At 40.7% G+C, this 15391-nt stretch overlaps 1 pseudogene; it reads right to left on the bottom strand.

The window, feature by feature from the left end:
• LOC117094216 overlaps window positions 1-12604 on the bottom strand; it is a 63633-nt pseudogene extending 51029 nt beyond the window's left edge.
• Window positions 12605-15391: the final 2787 nt, after the last annotated feature.

Genomic DNA, 15391 nt, shown 5'->3' with positions numbered 1-15391 from the left:
TTAGCAGCTGAGACTGTTGCAACTTGGAGTAAAGCATCTAGACTATAGAAGATGCCACCAATGCAAGATTCTACAGGTTTGTCAGGATGCAACGCAGAACCCAGGCAGGGTAATTGTTCCAAGGCAAAAGGATAGACTAGATTTGTGTCCAATTAATCAAGGTCAAAGAAGTCCAAGGTGTGAGTAGGTACTCAAGGTGTGAACAGGTAGAGAATCAGGCAAGGAACAATTGGTAGGCAACCAAATGGGCAAGCAATTTGTATTGGGACCTGTGGCTAAAACAGCAGGGTGTCTGGTGGAGGGACTAAGCTCTAGAAATTTGAGATCCCCCATGTCTTCCCTGAGTGAACAGCAGGACGAACTCAGTGCTGAGCAGGGTGAGTAAGGGTAGCTCTTCTGCCTTCTGTCTGTGTCACACCCAGGGGTAAAAGTGTAGGTCAGTTAGATTCACCTATTGGAATTAAAGACCTATAGAGACAGGGACCCAGAAAGACCCTTCAAATACATAAATCTTAAGTTCTTCAAAACCCAAAATAACAAATATTGCTGTTTATTATTCTTGTATTTAGTCATCTGTGGTTCTTTATCAACCATGGATAAGAAATATAAAGATTTTTTTTTTTTTTTTTTTTTTTTTTGAGGCAGAGTCTCGCTCTGTCGCCCAGACTGGAGTGCAGTGGCGCAATCTCGGCTCACTGCAAGCTCCGCCTCCCGGGTTCACGCCATTCTCCTGCCTCAGCCTCCCGAGTAGCTGGGACTACAGGCGCCCGCCACCTCGCCCGGCTAGTTTTTTGTATTTTTAGTAGAGACGGGGTTTCACCATGTTAGCCAGGATGGTCTCGATCTCCTGACCTCGTGATCCGCCATTTTTAAAAAGAAAGGAAACTTTGTGGTCTTATGTGGTGATGAGTTGTATGGCCTGCCGGAGCCTGTGTGATCCACCCCCTGACTTCCCCACATCCTGAGACCCTTTGTGCTGGCTGTCTCCCTTCCTTGAAATGCTCGCTGCTGCCCCCATCTTTATAATCTTTACGATAAGCTTAAACCTTCCACATTTTATTTATTTTTTTCCCTTGGGTACACATCGCAATGTTTAGTTGTTTCATTGCTTGTTTTAGATTGCTTGATTCTTGCCTGTATCCCTCACTAGACTGTAAGCTCCATGAGAGCAGAGATCCATCTGCTTGGTTCATTGCAGTACCTCCACCCAGCATTTGGCACAGTACCTGGCTCAATACATTTGCCCTTGATAATTATCCTTTATGAATAAATTTATATTGGCAGAGCATTGAAATGGTCTAAATATTATTTCTCCCACCAGACTGAACAAAATTTCCCTGAAGTCAAGAAATATGTACTACAAATTATCTGTCAGTCTTATGTAACAATACCAAGAAAATCATAAGACCCGGGATAAATAGAGTGTCATCACGTTATTTATACCAAAATATTCCCACAAGGTCCCTGGGACAGAGAAGGGACTATATAAATAACAAAAAGATTTCGCTGGTAAACAGATAGCAAGAATACTTCTGCCTTTCACACAGTAAGCATTATGCTTCTTTCTTTTGCTTGCTGATGAAAAAATTTACCAAAGCAATCAGTCCTGTTTTTCCCCTTCTATTTTTTGATTTGAGATGGCTGCAACTTACTAAGTAAACTACCTGGCATCACTGTAGTACTCAAAGTCCATGGTGTCTCTCACCACTCAAAAAGCAAGGGCATCTTTGGCATTCCAAATACACATAAAGTAATCAATATAGAAAAAGAACAAATTAATCGAAAGTTATGTAATCTTATACTCTGAAAAGAACTTGATTAAATCTCCATCCTTTGTAGCAATTTCTAATCTAGGATTGTGCAGGTGTTTACAATCTTTTGTGAGTTGACCTCAGGTGACCCAAGGATAGTTTTAATTGCTTAGCAAATGTACTTTTACGAACAAGATAAAGATATTGTGAATGCATATAAACTACCTTTGAAATACAGCGAGCCTTTCAAGATGGAATTTTTTAGTTAGCTTGCTACTCTTTCTTTAGAGTCTAATTGATTTTCTTGACATCTCTTTAGCCTGGCAAACTGCCTGCCTAAGTACTTTATCTGACCTTCAGGCTGCTTGCCAGGTATTGATCCAATACCTACAATGGCTGTGTTGTACCAGCTCTTCTAACTTTGATAAGGGCTAATGTACTAGCGCCAGGCAGACAGGAAGTCAATGGTCTCAAAATTTCTCTCATCCTCTTCTATCTTCTAGCTTCCTCTCTTCTTATCAAGAATTTCAAGTTCTATCAGGATCAGATCAGATGGACATTTGGACCCAACTTATCTTCTAGGAATTTTAAAAAATGCATCTTAGAAGAGTTCTTTCCAGGCAACAATAAATGTAAATGTTGAGAAATATTTGATTTCTTATTGAAGTTAAAATAATATTGTTACTTGATTGCTTTCCTTTTTGAGGAAAAGTAAAACTAAATATGACTTATGGGGATGCTTGGAGAGGATGTAGACAATATACATTGTGTCATAGTGAAGAGAAACCAGGTTAGCAATGGGTCTTGAAAATCATGTCATAAGTAAAAAAAATGAAAAGAAATGCGATTTTTTTGTTCATGGGAAGAATAGCATACTTGGGAAGACAAATGTGATAGCATGTTGATATTAATATCTGCGAGTTTAATATAAGTATTACTTTGTAGACAGAGCCCTTGTGTTTCATAGCTTGCCTTGACAATAAATTTTAGAAAAGCATTTTCATTGGACCAATGGCCCTGGGCAAACTAGGGAGAACCTCTCCAAAAAGATATCCTGATTACTCAGCCCCCAGATGAAATCCTTACTATGGAAAAAAATGAAGGACTTGTAAGCAGAGTCATTAAGATAAGTCCTTTGGTAAACGGAGAACCTTACTGAGAATATAATTTGTGTTTCAAGGATAACTCAAAATAGATAAGAGTGACTTCCATGGAACAGAGATGTTACTGATGTGCTTTGTCCTCTGTCATCTAACTTCAGAAAAAAGAAAAGAAGTGGAAGGATTTAGAGACTTCATAATACGTCTACATGGAGCAAAATGGTGATGACTTGTACCTACTTTGTCATCTGATCTAGGTTCTTTTGTAGTTTGGAACAGAGAGAGAGAGAGAGAAATTCATGCTTAAAAGCAATTCATAAATGAAAATAAACAAAAATGCACATTGCTCCACATAGGCACTTCAAGCCATCTACATATCCAGGCAGCTGAGTGGAGCCAGGGATGGGAAAGGGGCAGAGGATCCCACAGAGCTGGCACACGTGGGAGAAATGCAAAGGGTTCTGCAGGTTTGGCTGTGGATGGGTAGAAGAGGTACAGAGGATTTCATAGGACTAGTGTGCCTAAACCCAAAGAAGCTGTGCTGAGAAAGGAGCTGCCTGGGTTATTTTAATCTCCACCTATACTCATCAAGAGCCATTGACATTTAGAGTAGTTCCTCCTAGCATCAGTTAGGTTCCCCCACCCAAACAATATCAGGTAGATCTGTAGAACAACTTTTCTGTTGCTCTTAAAACCAGGTTAGCTTTTTGCATCTTAAATACTAGCGAACTGGGGTACACATCATCAACCCAGTAGGAGAGGCAAGGGGAACGTCTAAGAAGAGAAGCAATATTTAAGTGAAAGCAGAAGAGTGGAAAACAATGTGAAGGCCCAGAAATGCCTTTAGATAATTATACACACAGTGCGGGCTTGGGAGCCAGATATTGACAGACTTTGGGACAAGAAAACTGTAGCCAAATCTATGGCCTCTGAGGAGAAAATGTGGAACAGAGAAGTCATGAGTGAAAGGTGATGATTGCTCCAGATTGTTTTGCGAATTATCAGTTAAATTGGTCCTGCTATAGAGATCACAATAGTGTTTGTCTCCAACAGCTGAAGGCCAAAGGGCCTTGAAAACAAGGGGAGGAAATCCACTGAAGTTTGGCATGAAAAAATAGTTCAGGCAAGTACACCTAGGGGAATAAAAATTGCAAAGTGATAGAAGGTCTGAAAATATACTTTTGCTAGGAAGGCTGGAAAGGGTGGCCAATGGGACAGGAATGTGTGCATGGCAGAGCACCAAAATGCTCTTGCTGCAAGCCACGCAGGTCCAACAGACAGGCGAGGACTTCATTTGCTTTCTCTATGAAGGATCATGGGATCTGGATTAAGGCACAATAGCTGGGTTTGCATCTTTTAAAAAGGGACAGGAAAAACAGAAAAAGAAGTAGAAGAAATTCAGTAAATGGTAAATAAGCAAAGGTGATAGGAGTCTGCTTCCAACATAAATAAATAAGTAAATAAATAAAAGGATTGGCAAGTCTCAGTCAATACAGGGAAAGGGAAACTGGTTCAAAAGCCAAATCATAACAATTGGGAAATAATTTAAAATATTATATATATGAAGCTACCTCTCCAGGGAGTACAAAAATCACCTCACCTGTTTGATCCTTAGATTCCCCAACTGTAAAAGGAAGGTTTGTAAGGCCTCTTTTAGTGCCAATTATATGTATCCCAAAGCAGTTTTTAAAATTCAACTTCTTCTAAACCCAGCTCAAACTTCACTTTGGGGAAATCTTCTCTAACATACATCCTGCTTCACTCAGCCTACCTCTTTCCTCACATCTCCAAAAGGCCATCTACTTATTCTACACACTCACAAATAGCATGTTTGCTATTTTTTTTATCGAAAGGATAAAGATTGTGGGGTAAAAGTGACCTGGAGTTTGGAAGCTGTGGCTTCTGGTTCTGGCTCTCTCGAGCAGACACACAGTGTTGCCCTCATCCATGAAGAGATGGTCCAAGTTAGGTTATCCTTGACAGTTCTTTCCAGCTCTAATAATATCTCTCTAGTTCTCAGGCCTTTGAATGAGTTCTCATTAGACGAGAATTTGCTTAGCAAACAGAGGTCAACTAGAGTTAAAAAAGGACCAGGTTCCTTGCATTCCTATTCTCCACCTAATCCATTTGTATAAACTACAACTAAGATGTCACAGCTAAAAGTCAGAAAGTACATGATACCAAAGAAAATATTAACAAGATACTAAGTAAGATGAAGAATTCCCCAGATAGGTGGCTCAGTCCACTGCACATCAATCTCCAGGGAAACCAGGAGGAAGAGGAACTCTTCTTGAAGATACTTAAAATGAGATTTGAAAGAAGCCAGATCTAAGAGTCAACAATTTACCATACTTCCCCAGTGCTCAGAGAAGTTGTCCTGACACATTTCCTCATCTCTGATGTCATTAGTGGTCATCTCTGGCTAGTACTGACTTGGAGTCCACTAGAGACATCCCTCACATCTTCTACCAACAGTTCTCCAGCTCTCCATTGCCTCCATGTCATCCCTGCAGCCTGCGGGCCACTCTGCAGCCTGCATTCCTGCCAGGTGTCCTGCCAGGCAAAGCTGGTTTATTTGAGGTCACACTGGCAGCTGAGCCCAAGAGCCTGCTGCCTATTCCGTTAACCTTGCCAAGTTGAGCTGCATCTATTTTTTTTTCTTTAATCATTCCTAGAAATATCAATTCTGGAAAACTCTGTTTTCCCACAGAAGGTTTTGGCAGCCAATCCTCAGCAGTTACCTCATTCTTTGCTCTGCTGCCATCTGAGAAAGCATACCAGGAAAAACAGTGCACCTGTAGGCAGAACAAATGCACAGAGGGTGAAGGATTGGATCAGCTCTTCATCCTGACAGGCTTATGGAGGAAAGATCTCCATGGAGTTAAAGAATGTTAGTGCTGCCAGGAACCTGAGACTCCACCTCGACCAAATCCATCATTTTCCATGCAAGGAAACTGAGAGTGGGCAGAGGGAAGTCTCTTCTGCAGGTTATGGCTGAAAACATTTGCAAATGGATGAGTGAATAAATAAGAAATGGAGAGAAAGAAATTCAGAATGGAAGAGGGAGGATAATAAGTGCATTTGTGGAGCAATTTGCAGAGGCAGAATGAGAGATGAGAGAGCACTGTCACTAAGTTTCTTAGTCCATTCAGGCTGCTGTAACAGAATGCCACAGCCTCGGTTGGCTTATAAATAACCAACATTTATTTCTCACAGTTCTGGAGGCTGGGAAGCCCACGATCAAGGCAGTGGTAGAATTGGTGTCTGCCTGCTTCCTGGTTTGTAGACAGCCATTTCTTGTTGTGTCCTCATGTTGTGGAAGGGATGAGAGAGCTCTCTGGGGTCTCATTTATAAGAGCACTAATCCCATTCATGAGGGTGGAGGCCTCCTGACCCAATCATCTCACTCAAGGGCACTACATTCTAATAACATCACATTAAGAATTAGATATTAACACATGAATTTTGGGGACACAAACACTCAGTCCATAACAATAAGTTGGCATCCACTCCTCTGCTACTCCATCAGGTCAAAATTTAGCCACTGGTCATCATTCCTTATTTTTGGTCCAGGCAACACCTTCTGAAAATAAGCTTTTCATAGTTTTTCTACATTACTGATAATTAATTATAAAGAGAGAGCTAGAAAGAGCCTTAGGAAGCACATAGTCACATCCTCATATTTTAGATATGAGAGACTAAGACTTGAAAACAAAGTTAAACAGCTTTCCCAGAATATCCAATTGCCATGGGATGGTCACAAAAAGAAAAAGTGATATATACAGACCCTGATCTATTGTCGCTGGACATTTTGTCCCTACAGAAATAAGTCCAAAACGTGTGTGTGTACACACACATGCCCATGCATTCATACCTACTGCAGGTATAAAGAGCTAAATTTGCCACTTTAACAGCTGGGATTTTACAAGTTGACTTTTCACAAGGTGTTTGTGGTTTCTTAAAATGTGTTAGGCTCTCTTCTTTTTTCTTCTCCTGAGATTTTAAAAATTTAACATCAAATTTAAACATAAAAAGGCTGATGTGGTAAAGACCATTACTGCAGAATTACTTTACATTGACAAACTCAAATCATGGGCAGTGAATTCAAGCTTGCATTAGTGTGATGCCAAATCACCTCCTTTGTGAAATAGTGTTTAAATAATGTAATCAGAAGCCAAATCGACCACCTGGAGGCCCTGCTGAAATTGCACCAGTGGGTGTTTCTCTCCATACCTGATTAGAGGGAATTCACTTTGAAGTCAGTGGGAACTGAGAACTGGGGCCAGTCCCACAGTGACCTGGGGATTTAAGCAGCCCCACTCCTACCACTACTCATGGTATGGGATGAGTTAGTGAACAGGTAATTTAGTTCAAGGAATCCATGATACACACCCCCACCCCATGAGGGAATGAGCTCCTATAGGAAGGTAGATGCCCATTGAGAACATAGGGGTGGCCTAGAGGGGTTCAATGGGCCTCACACAGGGGTTCTGTTTCCCACCAAGCTTCAACTCACCTTCCTTCTCTGGTATTTCCCTCAGCTCATCATCAGCACAACCATTCACCACACAGAATGTGCTGGGAACTGAGTTGGACGATCTGTTGGAGACCTCCCTCCAGGGGTTGACAATCTGATAAGAGAGCCAAGACACATACACAAAAGGCTAAATAATTACAACCCTAGCATAACCAAAGCACCAGTGAAGCTAGTGAAGCCATAAATAATTATGGAGTTCAGAGAAGGGTATTGTGGTAAATTACAATGAATTATGACCCCCTCTTTTCCTTTGATGGAATCTGAATCCTTTTCCACATTTGATTATATTTCATTATTTAGGGCAGGTTTATGGTCCACCTTCATTTGAATAAGAAAGGAGGAAGAAAGCAGAAGAATCTGAATTATAAAACATGAGTCAAACACCTACTACAACTGCATGGTAGGCACTGGAATAAAAAGACAATTGGAACATGATGCCCAGTGGTATAACTGAACCTCACCTTAAGAGTAATATCCCAGTTGAAAGGTAAGTATGCATGAGACCCTTAGATGGATCCCAGGAATGTCATAGGCAAACTCGAGTAGAATCAAATAGAGGCCTATGAGCAGAAGGTGAGGAAGAGCATGGCTACTTACCCCGAAGAAGTAGAACAGGGCTTTGTAATAAGATGCCATAGATGTGAGGGCTGGAAATGTGGACAAAGTAGACAACTAAGAAAAGAAGACAAGGAAGGGCATACATGGAGGTGGCAATGGGATGTTATCTAATAGATGTTATCTAAGGAACTCAGAGAGATTAAACGAGGGTGAGAAAGATGTAAATTGTGTGGCACCGAGAATGAAGAGATATACTCTTTCCTAGACTAGGCACACAGTGTCAGACAAGGGTTCCATAAAAGCTTCCTCTCATCTGAATTTGTTCCCCATATGATAGAGACATCTCCTACTTTCCAAGGGGGAAAATGGGTGCAGGAATTGGACACAAAGCTAGGAATGAGATTCGGGAGTAAATCACGTAGCAGCCTGTGCCCCCAGAATTCCCCTTGGTGGCCTGGGAGTTAGACACAATAACACCGTCAGCTCTCAGTGATCCTGCTCTGGAGGGACAATAGTACCAGATAATCATGTGTATATTCTTCACTGGTTGCTTCTCAGGAAGAAATGTTCAAACTGAAATAAGAGCAAAACTTGAATCCCACACTAAAATAGTATTTATTGACAAAAAAAGGAAATATCTACTTTCATAGTCAGATCTTGAAGAAAGATTTAGCAATAACAGGGCAATGAATTGTAGAGCTAAAATACCATGCCTAGGAATTGTGATAGCTCCGTCCTCATGAGTCTCAATAAGCTCAAATATTAGTCCTTCCTCAGCATATATGAGTGATTCATTTTTATTTAACAATAACTAATTGTCTCTGGGTTGTGTAATTTCTCACAATATTATAAGTGGAGGGATGAAAGGCAACAAAAATAATGAAAGAATTTCTGGGTGTGGAATGTTTCCATGTTACTTCTTACTTTAAACCAAAATGCTTCTTGGAAAAGTGTGCCTTTCTGTTATTCAATGACACAAAGCTTAATGTAGCAATTTAGCTTAGTGTTTGCATTGCTAGGCCCTGTAGTTAGCATGTCATAGGGAAAGGATGCAAGATCTGCAGCTGGCAAACCCTGCATTCAAATCCTGGCTCTGTCACTTAGTTGTAATCATTAATAATTAATAATTATTGAGTTAAGTCATTTTATAGAGGAGAAAACTGAGACAGAGAGTTTAGTAACTTGGCCAAGGTCACAGTAAGTGGAAGCCAGGATTTGCTTCTATATCTGTGTAATATCTCTTAACCCTTACGCCATATTACCTTTTTGATATGGTTTGGATTTGTGTCCCCATCCAAATCTCATGGAGATTAGAGAGGGGTCTGGTGAGAGGTGATTGGATCATGCAGGTGGATTTTCCCCTTGCTGTTCTCATGATAGTGAGTAAGTTCTCATGATATCTGATTGTTTAAATGGGTGTAACACCTCCCGCTTTGTGTTTTCTCTCCTGCCACGATGTAAGACATGCCTTGCTTCCCCTTTGCCATATACCATATTGTGCATTTCTTGAGGCCTCCTCAGCCATGCGGAACTGTAAGTCAATTAAACCTTTTCCCTTTATAAATTACCTAGTCTCTGGTAGTTCTGTATGCCAATGTGAAAAATGATTAATAGACTCTTCTTTCTTGGATTTACGCTCTGGGCAACTTAGCTTCTTTGGACTTCAGTTACTTCATCAATAATATGAAAAACATGCTATCTATCTTGCAAAATTCAGGAGAAAACTAACTGAGATAATACATGTAAAATGTTTCATGTAGTTCCTGGCCCATAGAAGGTAATCATTAAATAGTAGCTATTACTATATTTAATAGATTATTGTTTTTACAATCTCTAAGATTTTACTAATAAAGTGACAATTTTTAAGTCATATAGCTACATTTTCATCATTAAGAATAAAGATACTAGTACTAGCTTTTCATTAATTAGGAGAATTGCAATTACCATTTAACTTCTTTTACCTATGTATTTTGAGACTATCAAGTGCTTAAAAGATAACTAATCAGGGCTTGTTTTAGTCAGCAACTATAAACACATACACATACACACACAAATGCATAAAAGATCAAATGAATGCTAAGTGAAACTTGGTCTCAACCTTCTAATCTAAATAACCCAGAATAGTGGCTTACATCGACTCTGAAACATCATATCATTCACCAAAAACATAAGCCTAATCACACACGTGAACTGGCTATTGGACCAAATTTTCTGCAAAAGACATTATTGTTGCCTACTCAACAGGATTTACCAAACCCCTACACTCTGCACCTCCTCCTTTTATTTTTCCTTACTTACAGATCCCAAATTTTATTCCAGGTATCCACAGCCACAGGTCCCGAAGAGACGAGGAATCCCCCACTAACCCTAGGTAGCAAATCATGATTGATCTAAGCTAATGCTGGTATTCCCTTTCTCCTGGTCAGGACTGATTTAACAATGGACTTGTGATAAGAAGCTAGATAGGAAGTCAATGGGGGACTTTGGAAAAGTATACTTCCCTCTCAAAAATAAACGTTCAAGGAGAAATGTAGAACTTGGAATTATCTCCAGTGGCTAGCTTGAGACCATAAAGATAACCACTGTAAGAAGATAAATCAACAGGGCGCAGTGGCTCACACCTGTAATCCCAACACTTTGAGAGGCTGAGGCAGGTAAATGGTTTGAGTCCAGGAGTTCAAGACCAGCCTGGGCAATGTGGCAAAACCTCATCTCTATGGAAACTACAAAAAATTAATCAAGCGTGGTGGTGTGCGCCTGTAGTCCCAGCTACCCTGGAGGCTGAGGTGGGAGGATCACCTGAACCCAGAAGGTCAAAGCTGCACGATCAGGTCAGGCCACTACATTCCAGCCTGGGAAACAGCAAAGTCTGGTCTCAAAAAAAAAAAAAAAAAAATAGAAAAAGAAAAAAAGGAAAAAGAAAAAGAATAAATCAATATGCTGAGCAAAAGGATGGTGAGAGCATGACTTCTTCATGAGCCACTGAAGGTAATAATAACTCTGAATGTATCCTAACAAGAAGCCCTCTAGACTTCTTGGTAGTAAACTAATTAATTTACTCATTGCTTAAGCCATTTTGGGTTGGGTCTTCTGTTATCTGAGGCTGATTATCTATGTCTTGGTTAAGTCTAAGGAATCCAAGATAACACAGATAGTCCAACATTCTTGATTCTGTGATTCCTACCAAAGGCATAGGACTGAAGGGAGGAGGAGAAACAGCAAAGCAGTATAGGGAAAGTGAAGGAACTAGGAGAAATTCTCTGATCCTGTCTTCCAGACATGTGCTATTCCTTCCCATACTCACTCCACTGACCTTGTCTAGCAAGTAGCCCCCACCAATTTGCTCATTCTAAATCTGCCTAGAGATGTCCCCAAAATGGTGCAGTAGACCCTCAAACATTGTTGCTATCCTAGAAAAATTGCTCCAGAATTGATGCATCCTCTGAAAAGCAATGTCTTTGCTGGAATGCACCTTCTCTCACTCTATACAAAAACATAAAGAGTCATCCCCCTCTGGCTTCGATCAAGCTTTCACAGGACTGGCCACATTTGGAAAGATTGGAGTAGAGATAGATGAGCTGGCCATGAGCCACTAGGTGTGTCTCTTTGATTGTGTTGAGCATCAGAAAGAGAAACTTGCCTGAGTGGACATAGCTGTAGAGAGTGAAGAACAGGAGCTTCATAGAGCTGCTCAATAAAAATCAGAGAAAAGGAGAGACTGACAGTAACAGCCTCCATTCATCAGGGTGGCTGGATGATTGTCATGAGCAGCTGTTCTCTTCTACTACTGATAGGCTACAGGATTATATCGGAACAAAATTCCCTACAGTACAGTTCGTGGGAATAAAAGAATAAAAACATGCCATGGAAAGACATTATAAAAATCTTCCCTAGAGACTTCTTGTGTTTTTTTTTCTTATCAAACCTATAAATATAAAATGGAGATATACACAAACACACACACACACACACACACCCCTACACATATATCTATGTATATGTTATATGCATAGATATATATGTATACATATATAGAGGTAGGTGGGAATAGATGATAATAGAGATAGACGATAATAGAAGATAGATAGATAGATAGATAGATAGATAGATAGATAGATAGATAAATAGATAGATAGATAGATAGATAGATAGATAGATAGATAGATAATGCTGCATACATGTAAAATGGAAGAGGCAATACTTAAACACAGCCCTGCAGCAGGGATAAACAAACTGTTCTCCAGTCCTGTTAGTCTGTGATATCCTAAGGACGCATTCCACCCCCAACTCATCAATGATTATTGTCATCATGAATTATTCTTGCACTGGTTAGTCAATCCCTTTCTTCGTAGGCTTGACTAAAGAACTCACTCTGCAATTTCAGCTGCACTTCTTCCTTACCACTGCTTCTCATATCCTCTTTGTTTCCCTGGGTCTCCAATTTCATTCTTTCCCCCGCTCTTCTTAATCCATCATTCTTTGTGAGACACTGTTGGCTGAGCACTCCATAATAGGCCTTGTCTCACCCTATTTACCATGCCCATTAAATCTATTAGTCTCACTACACTATCAGCTTTTAAAAGCACCCCTTTCACAGGCCCCCTTCTTACCTGTTCTAATGACATTGTTCCCTCTTCCACTGCCCTTTGAACACTCATGTCATTAAGCTCCAGTTTCACTTGCTTTTGATAATGACAAGATGGCTGTCCTCTATAATCTTACTCTGGAGCCTAACAGAGAGAATTTTTACAGCAGCAGCCAAAACACACACCTATTGATACCTACGGATGTCTCCCTTTGCCTCTCCTTCCCTCAAGGTCTCAGAGCTGCTATTAGTGTGATTCTTTTCCCACCATGAGTGGCCCATTCCTCACAGCAAGTCTCGTGTCATTTGTCCACAGCCTGAGTTAGCTCACACAGGCTGTTTTAATTGGTCAATTCCCATTTACACAGGAGGGTGGTGAATTATGTTCAGCCCTTCCCTCTTCCTCTTTCCTCCTACTAAGCATTCTGCTCAGATGTTTAACTCCCATTCATTTCCTCAAATATTTATTTACTGAGTGTGTTTTAACTACTGGGCTCTGAGCTAGGTGTTAGAGAGACAAGATAAATGAGATTAGTCCCTTCCACAAGGAGATTCCCATCTGGGTGCAAGGGAGGGAGAAGATGGACCAATGATTATGGGCTAATTGTTTTATCCAGGCAGGAGGGAATTCAGGCACTCCAACTTCTGTCTTGATTCTATACTAAAAATAAAGGTAGGCTGTGCAGAGCAGTGTCAAAAACAGACTGCACCAAAATCAGGATGAAACTTCATTCAAAACCTGGTTCAGCCACCAATTTGAATAACCCGAGGCAAGCCACTGGCAGCTTCAACAGAGCCTGGGGGTCCTCAGCTCTGAAGGACAATGTCAGTAGCACCTACCTCCCAGGGGCTATTGTGAGAACGAAATGGAACAGCACCTGCAGAGGTTGATAGCCCAGCACTTGACATAAATGTTAATTCAGGGTGCACATGTTTCTCACATTTCCCAGAAAATCCCTGCTTTTTGAGGCTGAGTATCCTTCCAGGAAACTGTTTCCTCGAGTAATATACAATTGGTCATTTTTTTCTAGGAGTGTGGGTTTGTTTGAACACATGTGTGAGATGGATCAGCTTTAACTGTACTTGGGTTGAGGCAGCTCAATTAATTAATCTACAGATGAATTAATCATCTAGCTCCTTCCCTGTAGAGACATGGTGCCCATCAGGTTTGGGGCATGGGGAAATTAGAGTCTCTGCTGGGAATTAATTCATGTCATATAGTAGAGCTGGATTTATTACCACTGACAGTCTCAACGCAAGGGGAGCCTGAGACTTAAACAGCAAGGGTGTTCCAGGTCAGGAGAGAGCCATACTAACAGACTTTCCATGGAAGCCACATGTCTACTGTCTGAGCAGCAAAGGCCTTGAACCCAGCTCCTGCTTCATTTCACTGTGGCAGAAGACCCTCACCTTTAACCCTAAGGGAAGGGGCTCTCACAAAAATCCTTTCCATATCTTGCCATCCTAATGACTGCAAAGTGTCAATTGAAGGGCAGTGAAAAATGATTCTTGAGCCATGTACAGACCACCCCAGCATTTTAAATTACAGATTGTACAAGAAAAATATAACTTCTTTTGTTTTGCCTGCATTCAAGATAATCTTATCAGGATTGTCAGGAAGGAATAATACAGTAGTCAAAAGAATATTCAATGTTCCTTCAGGCACTTTTCAGAATCCAGAGTGTTGGCACATATTTAAAAACCAAATACGGAAGAAATGCATAACTTAGAGAGCTCAGGTGCTAAATTAGCAGGGGCTGAGGGAAAGAACAAGTTGGGGAAATGCTTCCTCAGAATGCGACCTAGACATTCGCCACAGTGTTTCTAACTCTTGTCAATGCCCTGGAGTCTGGTGTGGATATTAAAATTATCCGATAACTTGTAACCCAACTATAGGCAGTTAGACATAAGCTACAAGTGTCTATTTTTACACACCAGCAGCAATTCCCTTGGGAACCCTAGCCTTGCTTTCAGCCAACTCTTCTGTCATCCCTGAGAGCCATTCACTCCTATGAATGTTCCATTCTCTTGTTGGATGCCTTTAGAAAGTTGCCTTCCAGTTCCTAATTACCTCAAGCAGCTGCCTAATGCAGCTTCCAGGCTCAAAACACTGTGGAGTATCCATTTTAACACTATCACTGACTGGTGTTGAGAAAGGGATTGCTTCTGTGCCTGTCAGGAGAACAACAGTTGTCATATTTATTGCCTCCTAGGAAACTAGGATGCCCTGCCATTGTACACGGGATTTTTCCTGGGGGGCTCTGGCTGATGGAACATCAGGCATACCAAAGAGGAATGGCTTTGCTCTGCCCTCTGCTCTCCTTGGCAAGGATACTCAAGTACCATCATCAACAAGTCTACATGTACACTGGAGGAAACATTTTACAAGCCAAAAGCAGTTAGGACACCATTAATGCCAACATTGACAACACAATATTAACTCTAGGTGCCCACCTCTGGGCAATGGCTTACTTATTTCAGGAAATACCAAGTTACAAAAAAGCACTCAATAAAGACTTGTGGATTAACTGACTCCTTGGTTGGTCTGGAACTCATCTATTGAATACTCTGATATTCACATTTTGATACAAGAGGGTAGGGTATTCATGGCAATGGCATTTGCTGCCAGGGTCTTTAGCCCCCTCAAATTTTACAGACAGGCAGATACTGTCACTGAGGCTCCTTCGTTTCCCACAAAGAATAAAAAAACTGCCAAAAAAGAAACTATTAAGAGAAAAAAGAGAAGATGTTCTTAAATGGTTTGGCTTTCATCATTAAAGAAAAAATCAACATTTACATGTATTGTTAGTGAAAGTTTATAGCTAAGTGCCATTTATTTGGAGACTGTTTTCAAAAAGTG

The sequence above is a fragment of the Trachypithecus francoisi genome, unplaced genomic scaffold (assembly GCF_009764315.1).
Source record: "Trachypithecus francoisi isolate TF-2019V2 unplaced genomic scaffold, Tfra_2.0 Lachesis_group13, whole genome shotgun sequence".
NCBI classification, from domain to species: Eukaryota; Metazoa; Chordata; class Mammalia; order Primates; family Cercopithecidae; genus Trachypithecus; species Trachypithecus francoisi.
The sequence above is the reverse complement of the archived record's forward strand: the minus strand, read 5'-3'. Positions and strand labels throughout refer to the sequence as shown.